Raw genomic sequence first — 22,694 nt, 5'->3', positions numbered from 1 at the left:
ACAAGTTAGAGCTCTACAGGGACCTTGTCTCACTTCATATCACACTCAGTAAGATGGTTTCAACAATGACTTCTAAAACAGCCAATAGGCATGGGGCAGAGTCAGGAAGTTGGCTAGACTTGGCATTATATATTCTTAAAAAATTTTTTTAAATTATAAATTTATTTATTTTAATTGGAGGCTAATTATTTTACAATATTGCATTGGTTTTGCCGTACATTAACATGAGTCCACCACGGGTGTACACATGTTCCCCATCCTGAACCCCCCTCCCACCTCCCTCCCTGTATCATCCCTCTGGGTTATCCCAGTGCACCAGCCCCAAGCATCCTGTATCATGCATCAAACCTGGACTGGCGATTCATTTCACGTGTGATATTATACATGTTTCAATGCCATTCTCCCAAATCATCCCACCCTTGCCCTCTCCTACAGAGTCCAAAAGACTGTTCTATACATCTGTGTCTCTTTTGCTGTCTCACATACAGGGTTATTGTTACCATCTTTCTAAATTCCATATATATGCATTAGTACACTGTATTGGTGTTTTTCTTTCTGGCTTACTTCACTCTGTATAGTAGGCTCCAGTTTCATCCACCTCGTTAGAACTGATTCAAATGTATTCTTTTTGATGGCTGAGTAATACTCCATTGTGTATATGTACCACAGTTTTCTTATCCATTCATCTGCTGATGGACATCTAGGTTGCTTCCATGTCCTAGCTATTATAAACAGTGCTGTGATAAACATTGGGGTACTTGTGTCTCTTTCAATTCTGGTTTCCTCGGTGTGTATGCCCAGCAGTGGGATTGCTGGGTCATAAGGCAGTTCTATTTCCAGTTTTTTAAGGAATCTCCACACTGTTCTCCATAGTGGCTGTACTAGTTTGCATTCCCACCAGCAGTGTAAGAGGGTTCCCTTTTATCCACACCCTCTCCAGCATTTATTGCTTCATTTGCTATTATTTTCTCCCATTCTGAAGGTTGTCTTTTCACCTTGCTTATAGTTTCCTTTGTTGTGAAGAAACTTTCAATTTTAATTAGGTCCCATTTGTTTATTTTTGCTTTTATTTCCAATATTCTGGGAGGTGGGTCATAGAGGATCCTGCTGTGATTTATGTCAGAGAGTGTTTTGCCTATGTTCTCTTCTAGGAGTTTTATAGTTTCTGGTCTAATGTTTAGATCTTTAATCCATTTTGAGTTTATTTTTGTGTATGGTGTTAGAAAGTGTTCTAGTTTCATTCTTTCACAAGTGGTTGACCAGTTTTTGCAGTATCACTTGTTAAAGAAATTGTCTCTTCTCCATTGTATATTCTTGCCTCCTTTGTCAAAGATAAGGTGTCCATAGGTGTGCGGATTTATCTCTGGGCTTTCTATTTTGTTCCATTGATCTATATTTCTGTCTTTGTGGCATTATATATTCCATGGAAAAACAAATACCCATTTCTTTGTTCTTATGTACTCCTTATGAAAAGGTTTCTTTGTGAATAATCACTTAATGGTTGATATTTGATCAAGTGATACAAATTTGAGACAAATCTCTAAAGAGATTTTTTTCATTTTCATATCTGTGGACTTCGGCTAGTGGAGTTTGATACAAAGTAATCTTCAATAATTTTTTTGCACTTATATTCTACAAGGCAGAGTTCTTTTATCTTTATTTGCTCCATGATTTTACAGCACTTGCTCAATATCCATAGTGTGAGTGTCAGTTAAATATATGCAACTCCTACCTTGTCATTCTTTAAAAAAAATATTGGGTTGGTTTGCTTATGTGTAATCATTAGTTCTATCTTTCATGTATGCAGCCACTTCAAAGCAGGACCTAGCACATATGAATTTCCTTTTTTTTTTTTTTTTGGTAAGATTATGTGAGCTTTTCCATCATAAGCCAAAATAGTCAATAGTAGATGAACTGATGAATGTTACCATTAACAATCCAGCAGTTATGTATGGATGTGAGAGTTGGACTTACAAAGAAAGCTGAGCACTGAAGAATTGATGTTTTTGAACTCTGGTGTTGGAGAAGACTTTTGAGACTACCTTGGACTGCAAGGAGGTCCAAGCAGTCCATCCTAAAGGAAATCAGTCCTGAATACTCATTGGAAGGGCTGATGTTGAAGATGAAACTCCAATACTTTGGCCACCTGATGCGAAGAGCTGACTCATTTGCAAAGACCCTGATGCTGGGAAAGATTGAGGGCAGGAGGAGAAGGGGATGACAGAGAATGAGATGGTTGGATGGCATCACTGACTCAATGGACATGAGTTTGAATAAACTCTAGGGGTTGGTGATGGACAGAGAAGTCTGGCATGCTGCAGTCCATGGGGTCGCAGAGTCAGACACAACTGAGTGACCGAACTGAACTGAACCATTAACAATAATTGGGAGATGTGAGAACAACCAATAGAGCAGGGATTGGCAAACCTTTCCTGTAAAGGGCCAGATAGTAAATATCTTAGGCTTTGTAAGTTATGTAGTTTCTATCATAACTACTCACCTCTACCTTTGTGGCGGGCCAACAGAGCCATAGATAGTATGTCAATGAACCATCATGGCTATAGTCCCAAAACTTTATTTACAAATACAGGCAACAGGCTATGTTTGCTGACTGGTAATCTAGAGCAAGTGGTGGAGACAGATAGCTTTAGATACTGAAAAACATTTAGTCTTTGAAACCCTAGTTTTGAGCTGTCTCTTAGCATACAGCTCCTGCTGCTGGTTTTTTTTTTAGAGCTTTATCCTTATAGGTAAAGTGGAGGGTTTGAGTGAAAGTGTTGTGTTTTTTAAAAAAATATTTACTTGGCTGTTTCGGGTCTTAGCTGTAGTATGCAGAATCTTTAGTTGTGGCATGCAGGATCTAGTTCCCTGACCAGGAATTGAATCCGGACCTCCTGCACTGGGAGCACCAGGGAAGTCCGAGAGTGTTTATAGAGCCAGATGAGCCGGAGCCCTGAGTGGTTCCCTGCCCTCACATTTTCCAGGGGAAGCCTCTTGTTCTGTCTGAGCTGGACTGTGTTAATGGACTGAAACAAAGTAGGGTCTGGAATGGAAACCAGGCCCTCCACAGAGGATCTGTATCCCCCAGGAGAGTTGGGATTTGCTGCCTGAGGAGAAAGAAGGGATAAGCTTCCTGGAGTCAGCAAGGAGCTTTATTCTCTAGCAGCTCAGAGATGAGCAAGAAGAGAGACTATTTTCCCCAAATTCTTTTGGGTACCAAGTTTGTTCTGATTTTGGAGAGGCCAGTATCAAGGCACGGCACCTAGGCCTAGAGTCCCAGGTTTAGGCTGGAGATTTGTATTTATTTCACTGGTTTAGAAGGTCCTAGGGAAGTTAGGGGCTCTCTTTGCAGCCACTGACAGATGTGAACAGCCCTTTGCCATGTGGACTCTTTATAATACTTCAGCATTTGCTGAGGCAGTGATTTTACTGTCTGTGTGTAATTTCAAAGGGAAGCAAGGAAGACCTGAAAAGAAAGGCAAGAACCTGAGCCTTAGATATCTTCTCTTGGAAGAGGACCCATAAATACATTAATGCATGGAGTGGCTGATGCAGCCAAGACCAGATTCTAAGACTGTGGTTAATTTTCTTTCTGCCACGAGTAGATCTATCTTCTTGCTCTTTGCTCTATTTTTTTTTTTTTTTTCCTCACGTTTGAGCAAACTCAAGCCATTATTGAGGTCCTGGCTCTGCGAGGCTCCCAAGTGAGCAGCATCTGTTGGATGGAGGAGTAGTTTCTGCTCAAGATGTTTTCAGAGGACTGACCCAGCACTGGTGTGAAGGCCATCAATTAGCCATCGGCAGAGGGGAAGGAAGAGGCGGTCATGAGGTTGGTAATTACACACTGCAGTGCTGGTGACCTCCAAGAGCAGGTGGCGGGAGCAAGTGAAATTCCAGGCTCTGTCACTCAGGATTCATTTTCCCTCTTGTGTTTAGGCCTGAGGCCATGTTCACTGATCTGGAAGAGACTGTTTATCCTGTTTTGTTAATCATAAGGACAATATTAGATATTGTCCTTCATTTAGCTGCTTACAAGTTCCTGTTATATCTCTAAAACCGCATTTCCCATTCTCTCTTTACATGTATACACAGATATATGTATGTGTATATAGATCAGGATCAGGATCTAAATCTACAGCATGAGTTCAGTGTTTACTGCTTTCATAGAAATGGCCCTTGTTAAGGCCTTTGCAGCCCTAACAGCTCTGTTCTTCACAGCTGCCTTCTGGTTCAGAGTTCCTAATAGTTCTGTTCCATAGCCCTGCAGAGGAAAGCCCAGAAAAATGATAGAAGACACCCAAGCCCAGGCAGGAGACCTGGTGATTGGCCCTCAGCCTTCCCGGTTTTGCTGGCAGTTGTCAGTTTCATTCTGAGCCATGGCTCACTTCAGCCACTTTTGTCCCTGGTGTCCCTCTTTCCTGGGACCTCGTTCTGCTTTTGGCCTTTGCTGGGTTGAGTGTGTGCGAGCTGTGCTGGGTGCCCACATTCAGCCCTGCATGGCCCAGAGTGAGCAGGGGAATGAATGGACAGCAGGACATAAGAGCTCCGTTTTCTTTCACTCTCAACCCTCTGTCAGACACTGCTTATAATAACAGACCCCAGCATGCAGTTGATGTCTTGGACAGACAGAGGTCTTGGCAGAAGCTGAGATGACTTTCCAGTTCCACTGAGAGTATAAAAATGACCCTCTGGAACTTTAAATCCTAACACCCAGGACCCTCAGCATTTTCTTCGTCCTTTTTTGTCACACTTTTTTGATGACCAAGTCAGCTTTCAAGACTATGTCTTGGGTGATAAGAAAAGACAAAATATCAGAAACCCCAGAGATGCCAACTACCTATTGCTTTCATGCTAACAACTTTATTTCTACTCACTGGTTTATAGAAAAGTAAATACCTCTTTCTCACAACATGCTGTGGGGGACTTTGTGCCAAAGTGGCAGGATCAGACTGTAATAAGCAAGCATCCAAAAATAAAAGGAAGGTAAATTGACTTTTTAGAGGGAAGCAGGTCATTCCTCAAAATCTATTAAAGATTCTGTCATCCAGAATATCCCTATCCTGTTGACCTCACTTACAGATTTCATGAAAAATATATCATCGTAACATTGATGTATGGGTGCTGTAGCATCCAATTTCTTGAAGGCATCTCTGTTCCTGATAAGGATGCCGGTCAGGCATTCAGAAACATGGGGGCCATAGAAATGAGACAATGCCCCTCGGAATATAATACGCACAGATGCTTTTCTAAAATGTGCTCATATCCTTTGAAAATAGGCAATTTGGCTCTCTACTTTGGCTCTGAATGAAATAATGTTCCAGGTGGGGGAGGCAGGTAATAAAAGCGATGATTGTGAAGTGTTACTGGCAGTGTTTTTTTTTTTTTTTTTCATTTCTACTGCAAGCGGAGCATATATTTGTCCCCATTGTCAGGGTGCTGGTGTTTATACATGAAAGAGAAGGAAACAGGAAAGCTTATTCAGTTCTCTTGGCTGGGATAGTACTATTTCCTCATCACGAATCCTAAACCACATCTTGAGCAGGAATGAAGCAGCCCATCGTGTCAGATTTGGTCAGATTTGGAAGGTTTCTTTGGTACTGTGCCCATACCTGCCTTGCCGTGTTGAAATACCTGGTGATAGCTGCTTTTAGAGCATGATATCAAAACAAACATTGTCATTTCTGTCCACTAGGTTTTAGTTGGCTGGATATGCAGAAGAGCTGTGAGGTCCATGCCTTGACAGTTTGAAGAACCTTTACCAACTTTTCTCATCCTTCAGGGGAAACAAAAAATGGGAATAGTAATTTTGGAGGCAGGGGGGTGGTTGTTCAACTCCTCATCTTTGGACAGTGATTGCAAGTAGCAAGCTTGATTCTATCCTTCTGCATCCAGTATCCACCATCAGTCCTGACTGACAGGACAAAGCTCAGAACAGAGTGGCGTGTTACTCTCAGAGTGGCTCTCACATGGGTTGGCTGAGGAGCAAGAAGGAACCTGTAACCCTTTCTTGTGCTTTTGCTTAAAACCAGCCCAACCCTTTCTGTTGAAGATATTTATTGGGCTGAGGGGTGAGGGGAATGAAGATGGAAGGGAAACACACCACACACACACACACACACACACACACACACACACACTAAAATAAATCTAAAATGCAAGAAGGGATTTCAGAGGTGGGAACAGGGACTAAAATCCCTGCTCAGAGCTTGCAAATCTTCAGCGACCAAACCACAACCCTCTGCATGCCCTGTCCTCATTTATGAATGGCCAACAAAGCAACTGCAGGTGATCTGAGCTGATGCCGTGGAGGCCTCTCAGATGGCCAGGGCCGCTGCAAACTTATTCACCGCCTCATTAAAGCAATTTCAAAATCAATTCGGGATTTGACAAGCCGTCAGTACATTGTTGTGCCTCCGTGATGGAAGTGACATGTTAACAGCAATTAGACTTTTGCAATTGCGTATTGGAGCCTGTTCAGCATATTCTTTATTAGAAGAGTCTAAAAAAGCATTATTATAATCATCTAACCTGGGGTCATGGACACATGCTCTATGATCTCTGCCTCTGTCGGCAGACCCCTCGGTGAAATTTTGCCTATTGTCCGTAGAGATTAAAAGGAAGTGCTTACCCCAGATGCGATATTGGAAAATCAAAGGTCAGAGCAAAGCCTGTGGTAACCTCCATGTTTTTTAATACAAGTTGTAGGAGCAATCAGATTAGCATGAACAGATATTGCTCCTTCTAACAGATGGAGCAGGATTCTTATTCAAATGAAGAAGGAGCTATAGTCATTTGGTGGCAACATTTGGGGGGCAGGAATGGGGATACTGTTATCCCAAGTGGGTTTGGCCAGCACTTGGATAGTAAGGAAGACAGAGCCTGGATTCCAGTTAGGCAGAGGTGTAACAGTCTTTTATTTCATGGAAAATAGTCTGTCTTTAATAAAATCAGCTGATCTGTTTGGAATGGCCCCTTTTGCAGCCAACTCTGTTGGTCAGTTATAATCATCAGTAGGAATCTTCCTTTCTGCTTTGGGAGCCTAGAAGAATCTCTGAAAAAGAACGGTGTAACCTGATTTTCCCAAGACTCAACCAGCCAAATGGGATCCAAATAAGTCTCAAATCTCACTGGACCCTATTTATTTCTCAGGGGGAGTTTCCACGGGGGAGCATCTCATTTGCCCACAGACAATTCCCTCTGGTCTTCTCTTCTGATTTCCACTTTGATGGCTACCTTCTGGGAGTGGCTTTATGTCTAGTGTCCAGTGTGAATAAAGCTGCATCTTAGAACAACTCTTCAAGTAAGTTGAGTCGGCCCTTGGTATCTACTGATGGTTGAATCTTCAGACGCAGAACTCCTGGACATGGAGAGCTGAGTGTACTATGTTATTTTTATAAGGGGCTTGAGCATCCTTGGATTTTGGTATCCGTGAAGACTCTTGAACCAATCCCCCTATGCTGCCTCTTGAACAATAACAGCTCCACCCAAAAGGTGAAGCTCCCCAAGTTTGTTCGAAGTGAATGTTTGTTGGTTGACTGATTATCTGACTCACTGAATGGATGAGTGCTGTTTGACTTTCTGATTGTCATATTCATACAGAATTATATAATATTTCAAATTCCAAGGCTCATAGATAGTATTTGCTTACAATGACTAGTTTATTTAAACCTGCAAACAACCTTCAACCCTATAGCCCATATTCCTCTTTCCTGTTTTAAGTTTCTCTATGACACATCACCACTGACATCCGATGTATTTTGTTTGTCTCTCTCTCTCCTATAAAGGCAAGAATTTTTCATTATTTTAGTCACAGGGAACACTGAATATCACTTCAGTGACCACACTATTTCAGTGTTAGAACAGTGCCTGCTACAAACTGGGGTCTTGATAGCAGTTGAAGAAATGAAAGAGTTATGTATTTCAGGCATAAATGGGATAGGAGCTATGTCCTAGCTTTGGTTGAGAAATATATCCACAGATTTGTGTGCATTACTGGTAGGAAGCACAAAATGAAAGAACTGCTGGAAGGAACTTTAGCATTTTTCTTATTCCCATTTGTCCTTTTCAGAAAAAGTCATTTGCTACCAACACCAAGATGGTAGTGCCAGAACTAAATCTCCTTGTTGGACAGCCTTCCTATCTCATATCCCACCCAATTAGCATGATCAGATGTAGGGATTTCCTTTTTCACTTAGCTCTTTATTAAAGGTCTTCTCAGAAAGCCCCCAACTGGTCTGATGCTGCCCCCATCCCCACTTTGGGTTGCTTCCTGGTTGGCTGACTGCAGGGGCTTTAGAACATCCCTGTTGCTTTGTTGGATGGTGGTGGGGGTGTTGCTGGCTTTTGAAACAGGCCTTCTCATTGCTGATTTCCTCTAGGCATTTGTTTTTGAAGCCAAAGCTTCAAAGGCAAGCAACATTTGAAATTCCTCAGCTATTTATCCGGTTGGAGAAGCTAGATGCAGACCCTCAAGAAGCCATTTGTTACTTTCACTGGGTTCTGTAGATAAGCAGGAAGCTACCATTTGGAGGATGGGCTGACACCCTGCCTTGAGGAGCGGGGCCTCTGCAGAGGGTCTGCTTAGGGTGGATATTTTGACTTGTGGTTTCTCAGAGAGAGGCTTTAGAGAAAAAAAAGTGTGGAAATTGCCCTTGTATGGTGTGTGTGTGTGTGTGTGTGTGTGTGTGTGTGTGTGTGCATGTGTTGAACATAATGTGTGTTTTTTGTTTTTTCCCATGGTGGGTAGTCAAAAGGTTGAGAAGAAATCTTGGCATTTCCAACCAGGATTAACAGAACAACAGTTTTCAAAATGTGGTCCAGGGACCCCTGGGGGTTCCAAAAAACCCTTTTAGGGTTTCTGTAAAGTCAAAACAGGTTTCATAATAACACTAAGATGTTGTTTGCCCTTTTCACTTTCATTCTCTCAGCAGTCTACTAAGCAGTTTCCAGAAGCTCCCTGACATGTGGTGTTGCAACAGAATGAATGCAAAAACAGATAGAGAAACTGTCTCCTAACAGGCCAGACGTAAAGAGAGTTGAAAAGTGTAGGGCAACATCCCTTCTTTACTTTTATGTTAACATATAACAGGCTTATTATTTTTAAATGAACTAATAATTCATTATTAGTTCATATAATAAACTAATACTTCATAGAAATTTTCTTCTTTCAATTTCTAATACAATAACGACTGATATATATATATATATATATGTATGTGTGTGTGTGCATATATATATATGCACACCTCTAACACAAAAGGAATTTTCAGATCCTCAAAAATTTTTAAAGAGTAAAGAGGTCCTGAGACCAAAAAGTTTGAGAACCACAGTAACAGAGCTGTCAAAACTCAGTCTGAATAGCGGCACAGACAATCATATATTTCAGAACTAGAAGGATCCTTGAAAAGTGATTGGCCCAGTCACCTTCATTGCTCAGGTAGGCTAAATACCACCCCCTTTTTACAGATGGTACAACTGAGACCCAAAGGGTTCATAGCCTTCCCCAAAGCTCTTCAGCTGTTGAGTGCAAAGTTAGGAGGAGGAGAGAGATTGAGAGAGGGCTGAAACCTGGGTCTTATTCTTTCTGATACAGACATAACTTCACCCACTTCCCCACTCTGCCAGGGACAGGAAGATCATTATTAAGAAAATGGAAACCGACAAATAGACAAACCTATCTTCTTTCTTTTCTCTTTTCATTCGGCTGTTAGGTTTATGTTTGGTAAGTTTGTTGGTGAACAACCTGAAAGTGCTGGAAAGAACCATGTATGTGCCTAGCTTATTGGGTTTAGAAACTATCGAGTGAAGCTGGTGATGTTGACAACACTGGTTACAAAGACTTGTGGAGCATCTGCTTCCAACCCCATTGGCGTGGCTGCTGGCAAACCATGGCTGGCTGTTCATCAAGAGTTACTTGTTCCTTGCCACGTGGACCTGTCTGTGTGGCAGCTCCCAGTATGGCAGCTGGCTTCTCTCAGAGTGAGTAGAGGGGGAGGGATAGTACACATTTCCCAAATGGAAACTACAATCTTCTTGCAACCTAGTCTTAGTAGTGATACACCGTCACTTTGGCCATATTTTAATTTTCAGACTCAAGTCACTAGGTCCAGTACACATTCAAGGGGAGGGGATTACATATGGGCCTGAATATCAGGAGTCATGAGTCCTTGAGAGGCACATTAAAGGCTGCCTACTACAGCCTCTAACCTAACCTCTGATCCTCTCATTCATCTAGTGAATCTGCATCAACACTGAGTACCTTCTGACTTTAAATAACATGTGCTTACTGCCTCTGGGCCAATCTAGTACAGTAAGTCTCCTACATGCACATAAGATCCATGCTGAGAGCATGTTCATAAATCCAACAGTTAGCCTAGGTGCCCAACTAACACAATCGGCTATATAGTACTGTTATTGTTCTTGTTGTTTAGTCACTGAGTCATGTCTGACTCTCTTGCAACCCCATGGACTCTAGCCCACCAGGCTCCTCTGTCCATGGGATTTTCCAGCCAAGAACACTGGAGTGTTTTGCCATTTCCTTCTCCAGGGGATCTTCTTGATTCAGGGATTGAACCCATGTCTTCTGCTTTGCAGATGAATTCTTTACCCTGAGCCACCGGGGAAGTCCATATAGTACTGTACTACCAACCTAGACAGCATATTCAAAAGCAGAGACGTTACTTTGCCAACAAAGGTCCATCTAGTCAAGGCTATGGTTTTTCCCGTGGTCATGTATGGATGTGAAAGCTGGTCTGCGAAGAAGGCTGAGCACCGAAGAATTGATGCTTTTGAACTGTGGTGTTGGAGAAGACTCTTGAGAGTCCCTTGGACTGCAAGGAGATCCAACCAGTCCATTCTAAAGGAGATCAGTCCTAGGTGTTCTTTGGAAGGAATGATGCTAAAGCTGAAACTCCATTACTTTGGCCACCTCAAATGAAGAGTTAACTCATTGGAAAAGACTCTGATGCTGGGAGGGATTGGGGGCAGGAGGAGAAGGGGATGACCGAGGATGAGATGGCTGGATGGCATCACTGACTCAATGGACATGAGTTTGGGTGAACTCTGGGAGATGGTGATGGACAGGGAGGCCTGGCGTGCTGCAGTTCATGGGATTGCAAAGAGTCAGACACGACTGAGCTACTGAACTGAACTGATAGGGTTTATAATACTTTTCACACAAATAATACATAAATGAACAAATACCAAAAAAGTAACATTTTTAATCTTATAGTACAGTACCTTGAAAAGTACAGTAGTACCAGCTACATCATTGCTGCTTTTATGCTTGCATCCAGACATCTTGGCCTTGAAATAAAGATACTGTACTACTGTACTCTATAAAGCACACAAAAGCACAATCACTTGTAGAGGATGCATGCTTGTGACAATCTATGTAATCTATGTGAGACACCTGAGCTAACTCATGTCATAGGACATGTGAATGCATGATTGCATCTTTGAAAGTTCACAACTTGAAGGTTCATATGCAGGGAACTTACCATATAGAAGTTAAGAACATGGACTTTGCAGCCTATCTTCCTGAGTTTGAGTCCTAGCTCTACCACTTGATAGCCGATGAGCTTGGGCAAGCTACTTTTGACTCAGGTTCCCACTCATAAAATGGGGCTGATAATAGTTGCTTCTTGTTATAAAGATCAAGTCAGTGTGTAATAAGGAGTGTTTAAGACAATAGGTGACATGGAATAAGCACACATAGGTACTTACAGTTATCACAGCTTTGCACAAGACATATTACATAAATTAACTTGTTGTTATTGTTATTCAGTTGCTGAGTCATGTCCGACTCTTTGTGTCCCCATGGACTGCAGCATGCCAGGCTTCCATGTCCTTCACTATCTCCTGAAGTTTGCTCAGACTTGAGTTGGTGATACCATCCAATCATTTCATCCTCTGCCACCCTCTTTTCCTTTTGCCTTCAATCTTTACCAGCATCAGGGTCTTTTCCAATGAACTGGCTCTTGGCATCAGGTGGCCAAAATATTGGAGCTTCAACTTCAGCATCAGTCCTTCCAATGAATATTCAGAGTTGATTTCCTTTAGGATTGACTGGTTTGATCTCCTTGCTGTCCTAGGGATTCTCAAGAGGCTTCCACAACACCACAGTTCAAAAGCATCAATTCTTTGGTGCTCAGCCTTGTTTGTTGTCCAGTTCTCACATCCGTACATGACTATTGGCAAAACCATGGCTTTGACTATGCAAACCTTTGTTGGCAAAGTGATGTCTCTGCTTTTTAATATGCTGTCTAAATTGGTCTTAGCCTTTCTTCTGAGGAGCAAGTGTTTTTTAATTTCATGGCTACCGTCACCATCCACAGTGATTTTGGAGCCCAAGAAAATAAAATCTGCCACTACTTTTACTTTTCCCCCTTCTATTTGCCATGAAGTAATGGAACCAGATGCCATGATCTTAGTTTTTACGTGCTGAGTTTTAAGCCAGCATTTTCACTCTCCTCTTTCACCCTCATCAAGAGGCTCTTTAGTTTCTCTCCACGTTCTGCCATTAGAATGCTATCATCTACATATCTGAAGTTATTGATATTTCTCCTGGCAATCTTGATTCCAGCTTGTGATTCATCCAGCCCAGTATTTTTCATGATGTACTCTGCATATAAGTTAAATAAGCAGGGTGACCATATACAACCTTGCTGTACTCCTTTCCCAGTTTTGAACCAGTCAGTTAACACTATCGCCAGGAAGTAGGTATGCTCACTCCATCGACCAATAAAAACTAAGGCTGAGAGAATTTAGGCATCTCACCCAAGGTATCATCTGGTAATTGGCATCCTGGTAGTTGGTGGGACTGGGATTCTTCATCAGGTTTGTATCCACCAGTTATGGCCTTCTTCTACTCTGCTGCATTGGGGAATGCCCCATAGAAAGAAAACCTCTATGTTAGATTTCAGGGAGAGTAAATAAGAACATTGATATAATTATGAATTAAAAGGAAGACACTTTTTGATCATCCCTATGTACACCAATGGGAGTTTTTCTGGGACTAAATTTTACTTTGAAAATAAATGACTGGTCACCAGGCAAACTAAAAAATAACCAATCACATAGGCTGTAATTGTTTACCATGTGATTTCCTCATCCTTTCCATGGTTCTCACCTTGCAATTAAATGATCAATAGCTATCCTGTAAGTAGCAAGGATGGCCATGAAATTTGTGACCTGGAAAATCAACCATTAGAAGAGTGGAAGTGTTAAATGGTCTGGAAATGATTAGGGACATCAGATCCACACCAGTGGGAAGGTGAGGCTGCCTCCTCCCTTTGACACATCTATCAAGGCACTAAATCCAGAGATACCCAAATAAATTCCTCCGCTGTGAATTGGCATCAACAGCAGGCCTTTCCATGTGGGAGCTGGAGCTACCTGGGGCAGTGTTTCCTTCCAGGCTGGGAGTTTCTCCTTCTTTGCACTTAGGGAGGAAGGTGCAGTTCTCTAGATCCATCAGTAAAAATGCCGTAATCAACTCTCAGACTGGCGCATGATTAAGCAAGGCCAACTGTGGCTACTGGCCCACTGAGTTGGTTGCTCTCAGCAGGGCTGGGCATGTTTCCCTGTGGAGAGAAACTTCCCAGAAGGCAAATTTCTGTGGATGGGCCTTGAGGAACTGAGAAGTCCACACTCATCCTAACACTGCCTACGGGTGCAGGCAGCTCATAATGGGGAGGGGACAGTCACTGCTGACCTCTGCATCGTCTCTAAAAAGAGATCATTAATTCCACAACTGCTAATTTAGGAGTAAGGAAGAAGGGTACAATCAGTTCCTTTCCCTTAAGAACTTGCATCTTTGTTGGGGGCCGATAAAGAATGTTTCAGGGCAATGGGACCCTGCCAATAGTAACTGTGAATATCAGAGAGCCTGGAACATGGACACAAGACTAGAGGGAAGGATAGAGTTTGAGGAACTGAGCAGAGGAAGGAGAGATACAAGTTCTTTAGCTTTCTAGGATGTGGATATACAGATTTCTGTATTCTTCTTTTCGAGTCTCAGATCTAAGCTTCGTGTAGAGAAAGTGGACAGTCTTTGGAGGTGGCAGATGTAGCTAAAATCCTGGCTATGCCAGTCACTAGCTGTTGGCACCTAGAGGAAGTCACTTAATTTCTTTGAAACTCTGTTTTTCCACCCACAAAATAAGAATAGTAAAACCCATGGAGAGCAGTGATATAGGCTATATGATGAAATATGGACTTGCACATAGGATATGCTCAATAGAAAAGTTGCTTCCCTTCCTTTCCACTGTCCTTTCAGATCCTTTCCTGGGCCTATCAGACCTGCAGACCCAGCCAAGCCAATTCCTGTCTCCACATCATCTTATGCTACTCTGAGTCTCTTGAAACCATTTATCAGGGCTTCTACCAAATGCCACCTCCTCCATGAAGCCTTCCTCACTCCCTCTGGCCATAAAGGGTTACTCCTTTCTCCATACTCTCCTAGCCACTCTAGTAAGCATACATCCCATTCTCCCTGGATGTTTGCTACAAAAATTACTTGAGCACATGCTCCATCTCCCTTGCCAGGAAACAGGCTCCTTGAGAGTCTTGGTCATATTAGTTTTATCTTTCTAGATCCACAATACCTAGCCTGGTGCTGAACCACAAAACATGTTCAGGAAATATTTGTTGCGTGACCAACTGAAGAACTGAAAAGAGGGCAGAAGGCAAGCCTGGAAAGGAAGTCAGAGAAAGAACAAAGCCACAGAGATGGGCATGACTGTGGCATGTTTGGGGCACAGCGTCAGCCTGGCTGAGCAATGGTTTGGGTCAGGGCATGTCAACGCTTGGGAGCTTCAAGGCATTCATCCCAATTCCTCTTCCCTAGCTGAGCACATCACCCCCTTCACTGCTTTTGAGGTTCACTTGATATGAATCTGAGTCTAGTTCACTTTAATGTACTTAAATTGGAAACTCTCTTTCCTGCCGAGACAGTTGTATCAGCTCTCTGGAGTAGAGGTGACTATATCTGGGTCACAGTTTTAATTAGGGCAGTCAACTCTAACGGAAAAAATCTCAGAGAGAGGTTGGGTGTGCCCATCTCTCCCAATTAGGAAGCAGATCAGGCTGCCTGCAGTCATAGGTGCAGTGTTGGTGAAGCCCCCCAACCTAGTTCACATTGCAGCCACTCAGTAGTCATTTGCTCACAGAATTAAAACCCAAGAGAGGGGAACAGAGCTGCCTGGCCCTCTGCTGAAATGTCCAGTGTCCTCCCCAAAGTCAAGATGCTTTCAGGGAAAAATTATAAATCAGACCTGAGATTACCACAGGAGAAAAGTTAGAGAGGAGGGTGGGTTTCACCACTGAAACTAGAAGAAGTGACTCCATGTGATCAGGACCAGAGAACATATTTGTGTCGAACATCATAGTAGCCCGACAGAAAGTAACTGGCTGTTTGAAATGTTCCTTTGATCTTTCACAGCTCATAGCATTTTCAGAATAGCCTTTAGCGGTTACATTCGTAATCACTGAGATCACACAACCAGTTGATATCAGAGCTAAGCCTATCTATGATATCTTCCATTTACTTTGTGTTTTTTATATTTTTCAAGCCCTTTTACATATATTTCTCAAAACCAGTTATTTAAGAATTACAATCCGCATTTTGAAGACAAGGCAGCTAATGTTCAGAGTCAGAGTCAGCTAAATGGTACAGCTGCCGGTTAAGAGCTGCTTTCTCTGGTCCTGTCTCCCTCCTGTGATGACTTATTCCATTGAGGTTGAGATGAGTGCTGAAACCAATATGGGTGGCTACAGAGAGGCTGCTATGAGCCTCTGTTTATATGACAGAAAGAGAACCCTAACCACTTGGACAGAGTGTTGGGAGGATCACTTATTCATTATCAGCCCTGGAAATCCCCAGGCAGCAGAGCCTGAGGGATGCTGTGTGCTCCTCAAGCGGTTCCGCTGGAGGCAGCACTCCTGGCAGGCGATGCAAAACCTCAGGCACACATTTCAGACAGCCAATTGCAGGCCACAGAAGTTTCCCCAAGACACTTGGTGACTGGGTTTCGTCAAGAGAGCCTGAAAGCAGCAACGCCAGAGGGGCTGACTCTGGAACGAGCAGCTCCCGGGGTTCTGCCTGCCCTGATCTTACTGCTTTATGACCCCCCTTCCTGCTATGCAAACCCAGACACCACGTTCACATGTCACACATGCTGCTTTATTTGCGAGCTCTACAAGAGTGGGATAGTTTGAGATATTATGAGATAGTTTCTTTAAATTTGTGTATAGCTAAGGTTCTCAAGTTCTGCCGAATTATGTGTGAAGAGGAATCCACTGCCGGCTCTATTGGTTCTCAAAACACACTTAAGAGATGCCAGGCTCACTGAGCATTGCCCGTAAGTTCAGTCACTTTTCCTAATGATTTCTGCCATTAGGACTGAAAGGCAGATAGAAGGTAGTTCTTGTTTATTAATTTTTTAATGAATGGAGGAGAAGTTTGAAAACATGTCTTTACTTGGCCTCAATTTTCTTTTATCATCAAGTTCTAGCTTTCCAAAAAGTTACTGGACCTTGCTGGTTTCATCAGCTTGAGAACAACAACAAAAAGCTGCCCCCACTTTTCTTTCGGCTCACAGAGTGAGCTGCTGGTAGTCGGAGTTGGCGCCACCAGCCCTGTGGCTTTCAAACACTAACCAAATGGGTTCGTAAACAGATTCCCTGGGTGACGGGGGCAGAGGTGAGAGCAGACGATGAAGATGGGGTGTTAGAGCAAAGCTGGAACATTTCTTGACGCCAGAAATGGGAAACAGGAAAGCAAAACATCTGACCTGGTGTTTAAGGAAGGCTAAGAAGTGGGGCTACTGGTGTCAGACTGTTTGTCTCTCCGGAGGGCCTCAAGAGACACATGTCTAAAGTTCCCATAAGCTCAGATAGATACATCCTCTTGTCTTTCTTCTCCCAACTTTCAAAAACGGCTTGTATTACTCAAGAAAAACCACAAAACTTTGAGCTGGTACTGGGTAGCCCAATTTAAGGTCAGATTTTGCATACAAGATTCAGACACAGGAAATACGCTGGTGTAAAAGCCATCAAGAGGGCACTGAAATAATACCATCATTTCCACAGTCTTCACACTGAGATATGCTATGTCATCTGTGGGCATTCTTCTTCTGATGGTTGGTTTGCAAAATGACTACAGTGCCTTAGCACTGTCACTGAGCCTATGTCATGAAATCCCACCGAATGAAAGAGAAGGGAATCTTGCTGTAAACCTGGAGTCTGTTCCCAGCAGGGAGGAGGACGAAGAAGCTTCTGGTCCCACTTGTTTTCACGGTTAAACAAAACAGAATATTGGTCTTTTCTCTCATTAGAAATGGTGTCAAAATTGCCCAAAACAAACCGCCATTGTCTTACCATGCACTTTAGTTAACAGATCTTTGGAGCAGCATCTTCACTGTGTATCTTTTAAAACATCATTCATCTCTGACAGTTCTGCCAGGTTGGCCTGTTAAATTTTAAATTATTGAATTTTCATAATCCTTTTGTAAATGAATATACTCCCAACTGACTATGACTCCTGAGAAAACTAGGAAGTGATTTGAAAAAAAGATGATAATTTATGATAATGTAAAGCAGGACCATTTGTTCCTCTTGGATTAAACAGTTCAGAGTTGAGCTGAAGTCCAGGGACTTGAATTTCTAATCAGTATTATCCAGTGGTAAAACTTTCTGGGCCAGTTTTGCCATCGATACAACTTTCATTTAATAACTAATAGACAGTATTTCCCGAGAAACATTGATTTAAATATGTTAGTTGGCTATTTCACATGATTATTTTTTACATTTTAAAGTTATAACAACATACATTAACAAGTTTGTTCCGATTTCAGGTTGAAGAATCAAAGATACTTCCAAAGATATTTCTATATTAAGTCAACATATCTATAAATTAGAATTAATGACATCACAAGAACGATAATATCAAGTTTGATATTTATAAATAAGACTTATTTAAGAATTTTACAGACCAAACTATTCCTCCCAGAGATTTCCCACTCTCTATCCAAGTATGCACACTACAAAGTGCCCAGATTTCACATTAGACATACACACCCATACCATTTTATGCAATCTTATAGATTTTAAAATTATATAGTTATTATAATATTTATTTGTAATTGACTAGAATTACATGATTCATGAATAATTAGGAATCCTCTCAAAGTGAGAAAAATCTAACAATTCTTTTCAAATATAATTCTATTTTTACATGTATTAAATTTAATAGATACTGAGTGTCATGTTTGTTTTATTTGTCAGTTCAGATCAGTTGCTCAGTCATGTTTGACTCTTTGCAACCCCATGGACTGCAGCGTGCCAGGCTTCCCTGTCCATCACCGTCTCTTGGAGCTTGCTCAAACTCATGTCCATTGAGTTGGTGATGCCATCCAACCATCTCATCTTCTTTCGTCCCCTTCTCCTCAATCTTTCCCAGCATCAGGGTCTTTTCAAGTAAGCCAGTTTTTGGCATCAGGTGGCCAAAGTATTGGAACTTTAGCTTTAGCATCAGTCCTTCCAATGAATATTCAGGACTGATTCCTTTAGGATGGACTGGTTTGATCTCCTTGCAGTCCAAGGGACTCTCAAGAGTCTTCTCCAACACCACAGTTCGAAAGCATCAATTCTGTGGTGCTCAGCTTTCTTTATAGTCCAACTCTCACATCCATACGTGACTATTGGAAAAACCATAGTTTAACTAGACAGACCTTTGTTGGCAAAGTAATATCTCTGCTCTTTAATATGCTATCTAGGTTGGTCATAGCTTTTCTTCCAAGGAACAAGTGTGTTTTAATTTCATGGCTGAAGTCACCATCTGCAGTGAGTTTGGAGCCCAAGAAAATAAAGTCTGTCACTGTTTCCACTGTTTCCCCATCTATTTGCCACGAAGTGATGGGACTGGATGCTATGATCTTCATTTTTTGAATGTTGAGTTTTAAGTCAGCTTTTTCACTCTCCTCCTTCACTTTCATCAAGAGGCTCTTTAGTTCTTCTTCACTTTCTGTCATAAGGATGGTGACTGCATATCTGAGGTTATTGATATTTCTCCCTGCAATCTTCATTCCAGCTTGAGCTTCCTCCAGCCCAGTGTTTCTCATGATGTACTCTACATATAAGTTAAATAATCAGGGTGACAATATACAACATTGATGTACTCCTTTCCCAATTTCAATTTGGAACCAGTCCATTGTTCCATGTCTGGTTCGAACTCTTGCTTTTTGACCTGCATACAGGTTTCTCAGCAGGCAGGTCAGGTGGTCTGGTATTCCCATCTCTTGAAGAGTTTTCTACAGTCTGTTGTAATCCACACAGTCAAAGACTCTGGCATAGTCAATAAAGCAGAAGTGGATGTTTTTCTGGAATGCTCTTACTTTTTTGATGATCTAGCAGATGTTGGCAATTTGATCTCCGGTTCCTCTGCCTTTTCTAAATCCAGCTTGAACATCTAGAAGATCATGGTTCACATGATCCAAGCCTAGCTTGGAGAATGCTGAGCATTAATTTGCTAGAGATGAGTACAATTGTGAGATAAGTACAATTGTGTGGTAGTTTTGAACGTTATTTGGCATCGCCTTTCTTTGAGATTGGAATGAAAACTGACCTTTTCCAGTCCTGTGGCCACTGCTGAGATTTCCTAATTTGCTGACACATTGAGTGCAGCTCTTCAGTAGAATCATCTTTTAGGATTTGAAATAGCTCAGCTAATTCCATCACCTCCACTAGCTTTGTTTGCAGTGATGCTTCCTAAGGCCTTGACTTTGCACTCCAGAATGTCTAGCTCTAGGTTAGTGATCACACAACTTTAGTTATCTGGGTCATGAAGATCTTTTTTGTATAGTTCTTCTGTGTATTCTTGCCACCTCTTCTTAATATTTTCTGCTTCTGTTAGGTCCATACTGTTTCTTTCCTTTATTATGCCCATCTTTGCATGCAATGTTCCCCTGGTATCTCTAATTTTCTTGAGATCTCTAGTCTTTCCCATTCTATTGTTTTCCTCTATTTCTTTGCACTGATCACTTAGGAAGGTTTTTTTATCTCTCCTTGCTATTCTTTGGAACTCTGCATTCAGATGAATATATCTTTCCTTTTCTTCTTGGCCGTTCATTTTTCTTCTTTTCTCAGCTATTTGTAAGGCCTTCTCAGACAACCATTTTGCCTTTTTGCATTTCTTTTTCTTGGGGATGGTTTTGATCACTCCTTCCTGCACAATGTTATGAACCTCTGTCTATAGTTCTTCAGGCACTCTGCCTATCAGATCTAATCCCTTGAATCTATTTCTCACTTCCACTGTATAATCATAAGGGATTTGATTTAGGTCATACCAGAATGGTCTAGTGGTTTTCCCTACATTCTTCAATTTAAGTCTGAATTTGGCAACAAGAAGTTCATGATCTGAGCCACAGTCAGATCCCAGTTTTGATTTTCCTGACTGTATAGAGCTTCTCCATCTTTGGCTGCAAAGAATATAATCAATCTGATTTTGGTATTCACCATCTGATGATGTCCATGTGTAGAGTTGTCTCCTGTATTCTTGGAAGAGGGGGTTTTCTATGACCAGTATGCTCTTTTGGCAAAACTCTATTAGCCTTTGCCCTGCTTCATTTTATACTCTAAGGCAAACTTGCCTGTTACTCCAGGTATCTCTTGACTTCCTATTTTTGCATTCCAGTCCCCTCTGATGAAAAGGACATCATTTTTGGTGTTTGTTCTAGAAGGTCTTGTAGGTCTTCATAGAACTGTTCAACTTCAGCTTTTTTGACATTAGTGGTTGGGCCATAGCCTTGGATTACTGTGATATTGAATGGTTTGCCTTGGAAATGAACAGAGATTATCCTGTTGTTTTTGAGATTGCACCCAAGTACTGCATTTTGGACTCTTTTGTTGACTATGAGGGCTACTCCATTTCTTCTAAGGATTCTTGCCCACAGTAGTAGATGTAATCGTCATCTGAATTGAATTCTCCCATTCAGGTCCATTTTAGTTCACTGATCCTAAAATGTCGATGTCCCAAAATTCTTCCCTGGTCGTGGTTTGGTCGCTAAATTTCATCATACTCTTGCTAGTCCATGGACTGTAGCCTGCTGGGCTCCCCTGTCCATGGAATTCTCCAGGCAAGAATACTAGATTGGGTTGCCATTTCCTTCTCCAGGGAGTGTTCCTGACCCAGGAACTGAACCCAGGTCTCCTGTATTGCAGGCAGATTGTTTACTGACCGAGCTTTGAGGGAAATCACCAAATTCTTCCTTATCCAGCCTTATATTCACCTTTCAAGGTCCATTCACCTGCTCCCTCCTTCTGGCACATGTAGTCAGCTTGTGCACATGTTAGAAAGACATAAGCCAGGGAGATAATGATTCCATCAGAAGTAAAGATATAGACTACCCAGGAGGTTGGTTACCCTCCCCTAGGGATCTGAGCAGGTCTTGCAGTTCTTTGGTTTAACATGCTGTTTCATCCGTCAGCAAGGGCTGGGTTTACTCACTTGGTTTGTCCTATAACCTGATTCCAGTTTTTAGTATCAAGGCATTGAGGGGGAACAAGGTGATATTGAGGAGGACAAGCGCCATCCTACAAGAGCACTTTTCTCAGGTCAAATCCTATTGCCGTTTGAGGTGAGAAGAGGCTGGTTTCTTCTGGCAAGGGAGAGGGAACCTTTTGGTAGGCTGCAAATTAAGAAAATTCTGAACATTTCAAATTTGCACACTCATCTACCCAAATGTCCCATTCCTAGGTGTTTGGAGCCTGCTCTTTGAGGACTCTGATCTAGTAAAGAGGTCGATTGAGGCAGTGCATTCAGTTGCCTTTGGAGCTCTGTGAACCTTATTATGAAATCCTGTGCTTGTTTTTCAGTATGACCTCATCTCTGGCTATAGGAAATAAGCCATCTCTTCCATCATAAAAAACTGCAAAAGATGCATTTTCATTTTCACAGGATATATCAAAGTTGATAGTTGGCTATCTTTAGTTGACCTCTCTCTCTTTTTTTTAATCAAAGTATCGAAAGTCATTGACAAAATGTGTATACTTCCACAATTCTTGAAATTATATTGCTTCTACCATTCAAGGACTACTACTACCACATAAGCCAATGCTTCACCTTTCATCTGTGCTTCATTCAGGATGACTACCAGTGAGAGTCTTAGTCACTGTGATGCTCCTATACATCAGGGCTTATTATCACCAAACTTATCACCAGCCACAGAGTGTTTCTGACCCATGAGAGATCCAATTCCAAAATCCCATACCAAGAGTCTGCTTTCTAGGACCACTTCTGGTATCTGCTGTCTTAACCTGGGTTTTTCCCCAAATGTGTAAGCCTGAGAGAAGGGCTTGCATCCAGATTATTTTAGGAAGTGACCCCAAGGTACTGAGAAGAGTACAAAAGGCAAGCAGGGAAGTTAATTCAAGAGAGCAATGATTGGCAAAATTCAAGAGGGAGGTTCAAAAGGGAGCAGACATATATACACTTATGGCTGATTCATGTTTGATGTTCGACAGAAAACAACAAAATTCTGTAAAGCAATTATTCTTCAATTAAAAAAATAAGTAAATTTTAAAAAGAGGACATTATTAAGTGAACAAATTGCCAATTCATTCAAACCTTTGGGAGACTAAGGTTTGATTCCAGTGAGGTCCCTTTGAGGAGCTAGGAAGCATATGGCTAAGGGATG

The sequence above is a fragment of the Ovis aries genome, chromosome 2 (assembly GCF_016772045.2).
Source record: "Ovis aries strain OAR_USU_Benz2616 breed Rambouillet chromosome 2, ARS-UI_Ramb_v3.0, whole genome shotgun sequence".
In the NCBI taxonomy this organism is placed as follows: domain Eukaryota; kingdom Metazoa; phylum Chordata; class Mammalia; order Artiodactyla; family Bovidae; genus Ovis; species Ovis aries.
The sequence above is the reverse complement of the archived record's forward strand: the minus strand, read 5'-3'. Positions refer to the sequence as shown.